The sequence below is a fragment of the Abramis brama genome (genome assembly GCF_963993115.1).
Source record: "Abramis brama genome assembly, chromosome: 10".
NCBI classification, from domain to species: domain Eukaryota; kingdom Metazoa; phylum Chordata; class Actinopteri; order Cypriniformes; family Leuciscidae; genus Abramis; species Abramis brama.
This window is the reverse complement of record NC_139972.1, coordinates 36,492,982-36,502,492: the sequence shown is the minus strand read 5'-3', so window position 1 is coordinate 36,502,492 and position 9,511 is coordinate 36,492,982.

The following is a 9,511-nucleotide window of genomic DNA, read 5'->3' as shown; positions in this document are numbered from 1 at the left end:
ATCTGTTCCAGTATACCTGGGGGTTTGTTCCTCTCGCTGCCTCATGTTCTCTGGGGGACGAGGCAATTAAGTTGTGTTACCGGCTGGGGGCTAAGGAGGTCGACCCGAGGGAGCTCCCCGATCTCTCCGGTCTGGATTGGAGAAAGGCACTCTCCAGATGTCTGGAGAGCTTCCTTCCGTGGCACGCCATGTCACCGTCTGCCCTTCACGCCAGTCCAGCCGAGCCTGCACTTCACGCCAGATCTGCCGAAGCCAAGGCAGTAAGCGTCATGCCCGCCGCGCCTGAGACAGCAGGCGACATGCCTGCCAGGCTAGAGCCCTCTTCACCGATGGTCCCGTCCAGCACAGAGCCTTCTTCACCGCTGGTCCCGTCCAGCACAGAGCCTTCTTCACCGCTGGTCCCGTCCAGCACAGAGCCCTCTTTACCGCTGGTCCCGTCCAGCACAGAGCCCTCTTCACCGCTGGTCCCGTCCAGCACAGAGCCCTCTTCACCGCTGGTCCCGTCCAGCACAGAGCCCTCTTCATCGCTGCCCAGCACAGAGCCCTCTTCATCGCTGTCCAGCACAAAGTCCTCTTCGCCGCTGGTCCTGCCCAGCTCAAAGTCCTCTTCGCCGCTGGTCCTGCCCAGCTCAAAGCCCTCGCCGCCGCTGGTCCCGTCAAGCTCAGAGTGCGCTTCTGCCGATCCAGAGATTGAGCTTCACGTCACTTCTGCCGATCCAGAGACTGAGCTTCACGTCACTTCTGCCGATCCAGAGACTGAGCTTCACGTCACTTCTGCCGATCCAGAGACTGAGCTTCACGTCACTTCTGCCGATCCAGAGACTGAGCTTCACGTCACGTCCGCCCGTCAAGTGTCTCGTCCCGCCGAGACTGAATCTGTTCCTGAGCCTGAATCTGATCTTGATACTGAGCCTGAATCTGTTCCTCTTCTTCTTCCCACGCCTGTGTCTTCGGACAAGATGGCCGACTCCACGCCTGTGTCTGTGGACAAGATGGCCGACTCCACGCCTGTGTCTCAGGACAAAATGGTCTCCGCCGAACCAGTGTCTCCGGACAAGATGGTCTCCGCCGAACCAGTGTCTCCAGACAAGATGGTCGCCGCCGCCGAGCAAGTGTCTCGGGACAAGATGGTCTCCGCCGAGCCAGTGTCCTCAGCAGAGTTACCCTCTACAAAGATGGCTGCCGACATGCCTTTCCCTGAGCCGGTGTCTGTTCCAGTTCCTGAGCTGGAGCCAGTGTCTGTGTCTGTGTCTGTGTCTGTTCCAGTTCCTGTGTCTGTTCCAGTTCCTGAGCCTGTGTCTGTGTCTGTTCCTGAGTCGGTGGTGCCAGTTCCAGTGCCAGCTCCGGTGGTACCAGTTCCGGTGGTGCCAGTTCCAGTTCCTCCACCGTGGCCGCCCGAGGGGTCTTCACCGCCGTGGCCGCCCGAGGGGTCTTCACCGCCGTGGCCGCCCGAGGGGTCTTCACCGCCGTGGCCACCCGAGGGGTCTTCACTGCCGTGGCCGCCCGAGGGGTCTTCACCGCCGTGGCCGCCCGAGGGGTCTTCTCCGCCCAGGCCGCCTGAATGGTCATCTCCGCCCTGGCCGCCTGAAGGTTCGTCTCCTCCTTGGCCGCCTGAATGGTCGTCTCCGCCCTGGCCGCCTGAAGGTTCGTCTCCTCCCTGGCCGCCTGAATGGTCGTCTCCGCCCTGGCCGCCTGAAGGTTCGTCTCCTCCCTGGCCGCCTGAAGGGTTGTCTCCCCCCTGGTCGCCTGCACAGCCTGCTCCACCCTGGTCATCTGCACAGCCTGATCCGCCCTGGCCTCCCATCCTGCTGCAGTATCCAGGTCCTCTGCCGCTCCACGGGCCTGGCCCTCCATCCCACCCCCGGGTCCGCCTCCGCTCCACCTCCCTCCTGGACAGTTTAGGAGCGTCTGGAATCCGCTCCTTAAAGGGGGGGCTATGTAACGATCACCAGCTGGAGTGCCCTTGAGAGCCACCAGAGGGCACTCCACATAGGACTCTCCTATTCACTCACAAACTACAGTTCCCATAACTCACTGCCTGGACTCATCATCACTTATCACTGATCACATTCACCTGTACCTCTTTCACTGATTGCATTCACCTGTCTCATCCTGTTAGTCTGTCTATTTATACCACGTTCATTCATTCACTCACCGCGAAGTCTTGTTGTACTGTTAGTCTGCAATTCCGAGCATTTTCCCTGGTTTCATGTCTCTTGGTTTTTGGATATCTTGCCCTGTTCCCTGGATTACTCTGGTCCCTGCCTGTTTTGTTTGTTTGTTTGTTTGTTTCTTTGTTTGGACTGCCTATCTGTGTATGACCCTTGCCTGTTCATTGGATTACGCCTCTGGATTGCCCTCAAATAAAGCTGCATTTGGATCTAACCCTTCGAGCCTCGGAGCAGTTCGTGACAAAGATGAAGATGGATGAAGACGAAGGTACACAGGATCCAATACGAAGTCATTTTTAATGATACATTATACACAGGAGCAGATAGATATAAATGCATTTATTTAATAATTCATGAAAACAGATCTATGAACAAGCAAAGCTGAATGTGTGTGACATTAAGGCTTTTCTATCAGGTTTAATGACAAAATAAAGGCATAGAACCAGTTTATTTGTAGTGCACTGACAACATAGTTTTATATAATTAGTTTATTATCCTTTATTATTTAAAGGATAATAGAATGAAAAAAAAAAACAATGAAAAAACCCCAACTACTTTAAGACAGATACTTATGGACATAAAAACATTTGAAACATTTTATGAATTACATTTTTTGTTTCAATTTATAATATAAATGTTTTATATACATTTAAATGATCTCATGGATGTAGCCGTTGTGGTTCATGGTCATAGTGGCACCAGCTGCTGCAGTAAATGTGGCATATTCAAACAATTTTGACGTAGTTATTTTACATTTACCCACTTTAAATGCATGTTGCCCGTCGTGCACAGTTACCCAAAGCCACCGGAGTGGTGGTGGTGGTGCCAGGGCTTGGGCCTGTCATCGCTGCTTGCAGCTATATTTTGTTGTTGAGACTTGAGGGTGTCTACTGAAACTGACTTTCAAAAATAAAGCCATTCTAAATGTAATTTCCACAGGACTAAGAAGTGTGACAACCAGTCTCCCCATTTGTGTTAACTTTAAATTTGATAGCCTGCATGACTTGAATAAGAACATGTTGTAAGTAGGTGATAATCAGCATCAGACAGCACAACATGACACTCACTCAAAAAGGACCCTGCTGGAACACAGACTGTTATTATAACAGCTGAACAGAAAGTTAAATGACAGATAATCTACTGCTCCCTGTACTCACTAAATAAAGTTTTAAGAAGAAGTTTGTTGAGTTGATATTATAAACTTTATTACAGTAAATATTATAAACCAGGGTTTAGTTTTTCATGTCATATGTAATTGTATTTTTATATTGCTGTCAGAGAAGAAAACAACTACCTTTTCTTGCAATATATTTATGCATAATGCATTCCGTTTAATTAAAAATTAATTTACAATAGATGCTTTTGGCTTTAATGAAATCCACCTAACAATGCAGTATTTATATAAAATCTACATATGATTACTCAGAGTCATTATTAATTCATGCACACACTTGAATATGCATGCAGAGTTTTAGATGTGATATGCCAGTAATTAATCTTATTTATGATTTAATTTTTTTTACAGTACAACTAGTTTATTCAGTTTCTGGTTTCTGTGTTGCCTGCTTCTGTATAAGACAAATTGGACCTACTTTATATTACTAACATTTTAATTAATCATTTGATGCAATGCGCTTATTGTGTACATACTTGTTTTTACACTGTACTCATATTTAAAAAAATATGCATGTAATTACATCTATAATTCCACCCTTAAACATAACCATACCCCAAAACCTGTCCCTAAATTTAACCATATCCCACATCAAAAGTGTTTTGCAATAAAACATGAACACAAGTATATTGTACCTAACCATTTTTTTATACAAGTATATAATAATTAAAGACACCTAATATATGTTACTGGAGATCTGTATTCTTTTGGCGCTTTTCCACTGCATGGTACGGCTCACTTTTGGGGGATTTTCCACTGTGTACAGTACCTACAGTAGTACCTTGTACTTTTTTTAGTACCCCCTCGGTTGAGATTCCAAGTGAGCCGTACTGATACTAAAATGAGACGTGTAAACACTGCAGATCACTGATTAATCAGAGAGAATCGTCACTACAGTGTCATTGGATTTGCGACACGAGACACCAAACCCACTAGATTTAAATAATCAGCAACAACCATCATTTGTTCACACGACTTTTTTAAATGACTTGCTTTAAACGACTGTTGCACGCAACTTGAAAAGAGAAATGGCTGTATCAGTCAGAAGATGAGGTGGCGCAACTATACCGATCAGTCTATAATCCCACCCACTTTGAAGCGGTACTTAACTGCAGTGGAAAAGCAAACCGAGCCAAAGTTAAGCGAGCAGAATCGTACCTCGCTGTGGAAAAGCTCAGTTTGTTTAGTTCAGTTTCCTTTGTTTTCAGTTTGTTTTTTTGTTTTTTATCTGTTTCTATGGTTATTCATTGTTTGATTAGTGTTTGCACCTGTTGTTCATTTGGTTAATTACCAATTTTGGTCTGTGTATTTAAAGGTGCAGTATGTAAGATTGACAGCTAGTGGTTGAAATGGGTACTGCAGTCCAAATTCAAAATATTGGAGAGAGTTGTTTCCCCCGCCCCTCCTGCTCAGACTCGACGCTCACGCTGGTTGCCAGATTGAGGACACGCAACAGGAACAAGCGCAATTGACAATGGAAGGTGAGGAGATATACACACTGTAAGTAGATGAGTTAATTTATTGATTTATGATGAGTTGATATAATGTTTTAATAAGCTCCAGATGCAGAGTCTTTTTAGGTCAGGTAGAACCTGTGATCTCTGACCAAGTTTGTTCCTTGGCTTCATGGCTGCAATGTTTTCCGCCAACTGGCAACCTTTGGTGGAGAAAGACTATTGGGTAAATTGGCAATGTGTGATATCGCACAGACCAAAACTAAAACAGACATTCTGCCACGGAACGCACATTTCAAAGTAAAATAACTGGCTGTTTTTCAGAGAAACAAGTAGGCTATGTAAACTCAGCATGTTTCCTAAATATTTGCAAACATATTATGGAATTTTTTGCGTTAGTACAGTCAAAAACTTTAAGCCCTGTGTTTTGTTCTGTTCACTGTCAGTTCTCGCTACTTGGTTTAAAGTTTGTGTAAATACAACTTGATACTGCTTGAGTTTAGATCCAGCACTCATCTTTATTTGCAACCTAACTGACAATATATGGGATATATTTGTAAATATCCAATTACCAATTTCATCTCTTTTCCTTTACAATACAAATTCATTCACCACACCATCTATTATGCTATACGTGTACTAGTGTCACATTGTCAGTTTGTTTTGATTTCTGGGTTAATTAGTTCAGTTCTGGGATCACAAAGCTCACTTCGCCGCACTCCCATAAGCCTTTTGTCTTCTCCTACGCTGACTGTTCAACTCATCGTGGATCCTCCTTTGACTGATAGTTCCCCAGCTCGACCCTGGACTGTTGACCCGTTTGCTCCACCTAGAACCTCTCAGCCCATCACTCCGCCTCAGACCATCGACCTGATGGCTCCACTGTGGCTCCTCGCCCCCTCGGCTCCACCGGGCTTCCTCTTCCCTCTGGCTCCATCTTGACTAGTCGTCGCTCTGCCGTTGTCATGAACTTATGGGCCTTTGTCCATGACGTCCCTCCACCCCTTTGGCTCCATCGGGCTCCGCCTTCCGTCCGTCTCCACCTCAGTCATCAACCACACCAACTCTGCCTCAGTCCTTCGAAACCCTGGCTTCACCTTGGCTGAAGGAACATCACCTGCAGCTCAACCTGGCAAAGACTGAGCTTCTCGTCCTCCCTGCCAATCCATCTCTACAACACGACTTTACTATCCAGCTAGATTCATCATCAATCACCCCATCAAGGTCGGTCAGAAATCTTGGAGTAACATTGGATGACCAGCTGACCTTCACAGATCACATTTCAAAGACAGCTCGATCATGCCGGTTTGCACTGCACAACATCAGGAAGATCAGGCCTTTTCTAACTGAGCATGCAACACAACTTCTCGTCCAGGCCCTGGTCATTTCTAGGCTTGACTACTGTAATGCTCTTCTGGCCGGACTTCCAGCATGTGCAACTAAACCTCTACAAATGATTCAGAATGCTGCAGCTCGTCTCGTCTTCAACGAGCCAAAAAGGGCCCACGTCACTCCTCTGTTCATCTCTCTGCACTGGCTACCTCTCGCTGCTCGGATCAAGTTCAAGGCATTGATGCTTGCTTACAGATCTATCACAGGCTCAACTCCCTCCTACTTTCACTCACTCCTACGAGTCTACATCCCTACCAGAAGCCTACGATCGGTCAACGAGCGTCACTTCAAAACAGAAACATTTTTGTTGCGTCACTTTCCAGAACATTCTCATTCACAGTTCCATGCTGGTGGAATGCTCTCCCCACCCTCATCCGGAATGCAGAATCCCTGACAACATTCAAATGCTGAAAACCCATCTCTTCCGTGAGCACTTAACCTAAAAAAATTATTTCCTTTTCGCTTATCGGGGTTATGCTACTCTGAACAATGCCTGAACTTCGTATTTTGAGCACTTCTTGCGTTGTTTTTGTCGTGTTTCACGATGACTCACTTAATTTAGTCCTAATTTGTAAGTCGCTTTGGACAAAAGCGTCTGCTAAATGACTAAATGTTGGCTGCTCGTGTCCATGGCTCTGCCTTGGTCTCCTGGACCTTCAGTGCCGCCTTAGTCTATGCCTCAGATGTCACACCCACGAACCGTTCGCTGAACGTATGGCACACTTTTCTGGAAAGTTCCGAAGTCATGATCTGATTGGTTGAATTCTACAGGATGTCCGGAAGACATGCGTGTCGCGTTCTTTATCGGTCCACCTGAAAACAAGTGTCATGACGCCAAAACCCCTCGTGGAAGAAGAACGCTGTTGTGTGAAGAAGATATCTGTTGTGTTTACAACTTGACAATGAGCGCTTATCAGGGTCAACTAAATGCTGGATTTTCAAAAGTATGTGAAGTTCGCGGCTCCATTGTTGCAGTAATCTTGCATGATCTTGAATTAATAATTTATTAGATTCATGCCGGTCTGTTATTGTAGAGACATCGACATTATATTTTCACAGCGTGTCTTTAGTAAATCCTGACAGTAGTTTTTTAACACCAAAAGAGGGTTTGCGCTGCCACAAGCTGTTAGTAAATCTGGCCCACAGTCTTTTTGCCTCAGATCTAAAGTTTTTTTTTTTACAATGTGACAGACACACTATATCGCTAATTGTTAGAAAAAGTAGCCTGTTATTGAAAAAAAAAACGATCCTATTTTAAAGACAACTGAACTACAATCACATTATTGAAAGATGAAGTCAGGTTAGCAACATCTCAGTGTGCAAGAAGTTGACATGTCAGACCGTTCAAACAAACAGAGCAGTGTTTGGAAAGAACCACAGGGCCAATGAGTTTATGCTCTTCGGGAGGTCAGCCTATAAATAGTTTACTTAAACTGAGATAGAAGAAAATCTTCTAACATAAAAATTGCACTCCTTACCTTCCATGTGATCCAAATGATCAGTCTACTGTAAACATTAAGAATGAAAAGAGACAGCTTAATTGCACAAAAAGATGCATTTCTCTCTTGTGACCTGATTATGAGGGCAGTCAGGATACATTGCTGCAAACTTTAAATGAACAGCAATAAATGTCAGAGTCTGATGTCTGTCGTCATGGAAAGTTTTCATGCACTTTCTCTAAAGGCTTGTTCAACAATAAATCTGTACATAGATAACTCTGGAATTTTTCAACAGTGCAATAAGATGATAATCATAACAACACTTGAAGTTTGGCTATAGATGTGTGTGCATGTTGTGTGTCATGTAATTATTATTTCTGTCCAATATAGGTAATGTTAAATTACAAGTTGCTTTCGTCTCAATATTTCTATGTTGAGTAATAAAATCTAAATAAGAGTCAAGCTTTAACTTGAATTTCCCGTTGAATGCACACAACATTAAGTTGTCAACAAAATGTAAATCTACAGTCAAACTAGATTTACTTTCTGTGAAGAAAATCTGAGTAGTGCTTTCCTGTACAAATCTCACTGCTACAATGCTAGTGTGTTGATGATGGTTGCCAGCCCATTGCTATGTGGTTGCTAAGGTGGTTGCTAGGGTGTTGCTAGGATGTTGCTAGGCAGTTTCTAGAGGGTATTCCTGTACTTAATTATGGCTTCCGCTTTCATTGTTAAGTCTATGAGATTTTTCCTGCATTTTAAAATACTCCAGGTAAAAAATGTCCATGTCCAAACGCTTGGGTAAATAGCAGTGTCTTTGACACTATACAAAAAAGTCCTGTTTACTTTAGCTTCTATTCGTGTCAGTGTTCATTGGTTAGATTTTCAAGTATGAATGATGTGACAGGTGAACAGAAAAGCTCCTGGGCTATGTTCACATAGGACATGTTGCCCTTGTCTCGACTGTTGTCAGTCTTTCTGAGAGAATGACTTCAATGGGAAAGGATTACAGCTGACGGTCAACATATGGTGGTCACTCTCTGAGTTAAATACAGTCAAGGCCATGCATCATATCTTACACAAAGACTTTTTTACACTATAATGGCAATACAATTTTTTTTATGTTTCACTACACATGCATACGGTTACACATGGCCTGCATGTGTATTTGTTTATTTTGTGTAATTTAAGTTATGGCGGGTTCAGACTACGCTTATCATACTATTACTTATCAGCCCAATTTTGGCACAATCCATTTGACGTATAGATATATTCAGTAACTGTATATAGTAACTGAGTAAGAGTAAGTTGATTAATGAGTATGTGAATGAATGAGTTGAACACTGGCTGAGTAAATGTTAGTTTTTAATAAACACAAAAAACTAAAGCATACACAGAAGTCACATAACATTAACGAAAAACAAGAACCGAGGAATATCGAGGGCTTAAATGTATGAGGAAGGTAATCAAAGGAACAGTGAGAGTGTGGTCGGCATGGCGCTAAAACTTAAAACTATTTACTTCAAGCTCCATTTGCAAAATTGGCCTCTTTTCCCAAGCCATGACCGCGTCCATATTCTCCTCTTTCACTTCCTCCTCTTTTTTAGCGCACATAAAAAACACAATTGCCAAAGTGCGATTCATCTTGTTCTAATTGTTTACCATTAGTTCATGCTGATGATGTTTTATTCGTCTATACTATCTTGTGTTGTAGCCTATGATTCAATTGGTGTCATCATCATCATACAGTCTACTGTACATACACGTCATACCCAAGTTTATTAGATCCATGTTGTACAGTGTGATTTGTAAATGGGATTGCCAAAATCGCACAGTCTGTGAACAAGCATAAGACTAAAACTAAACAAGACAGAGAACTAA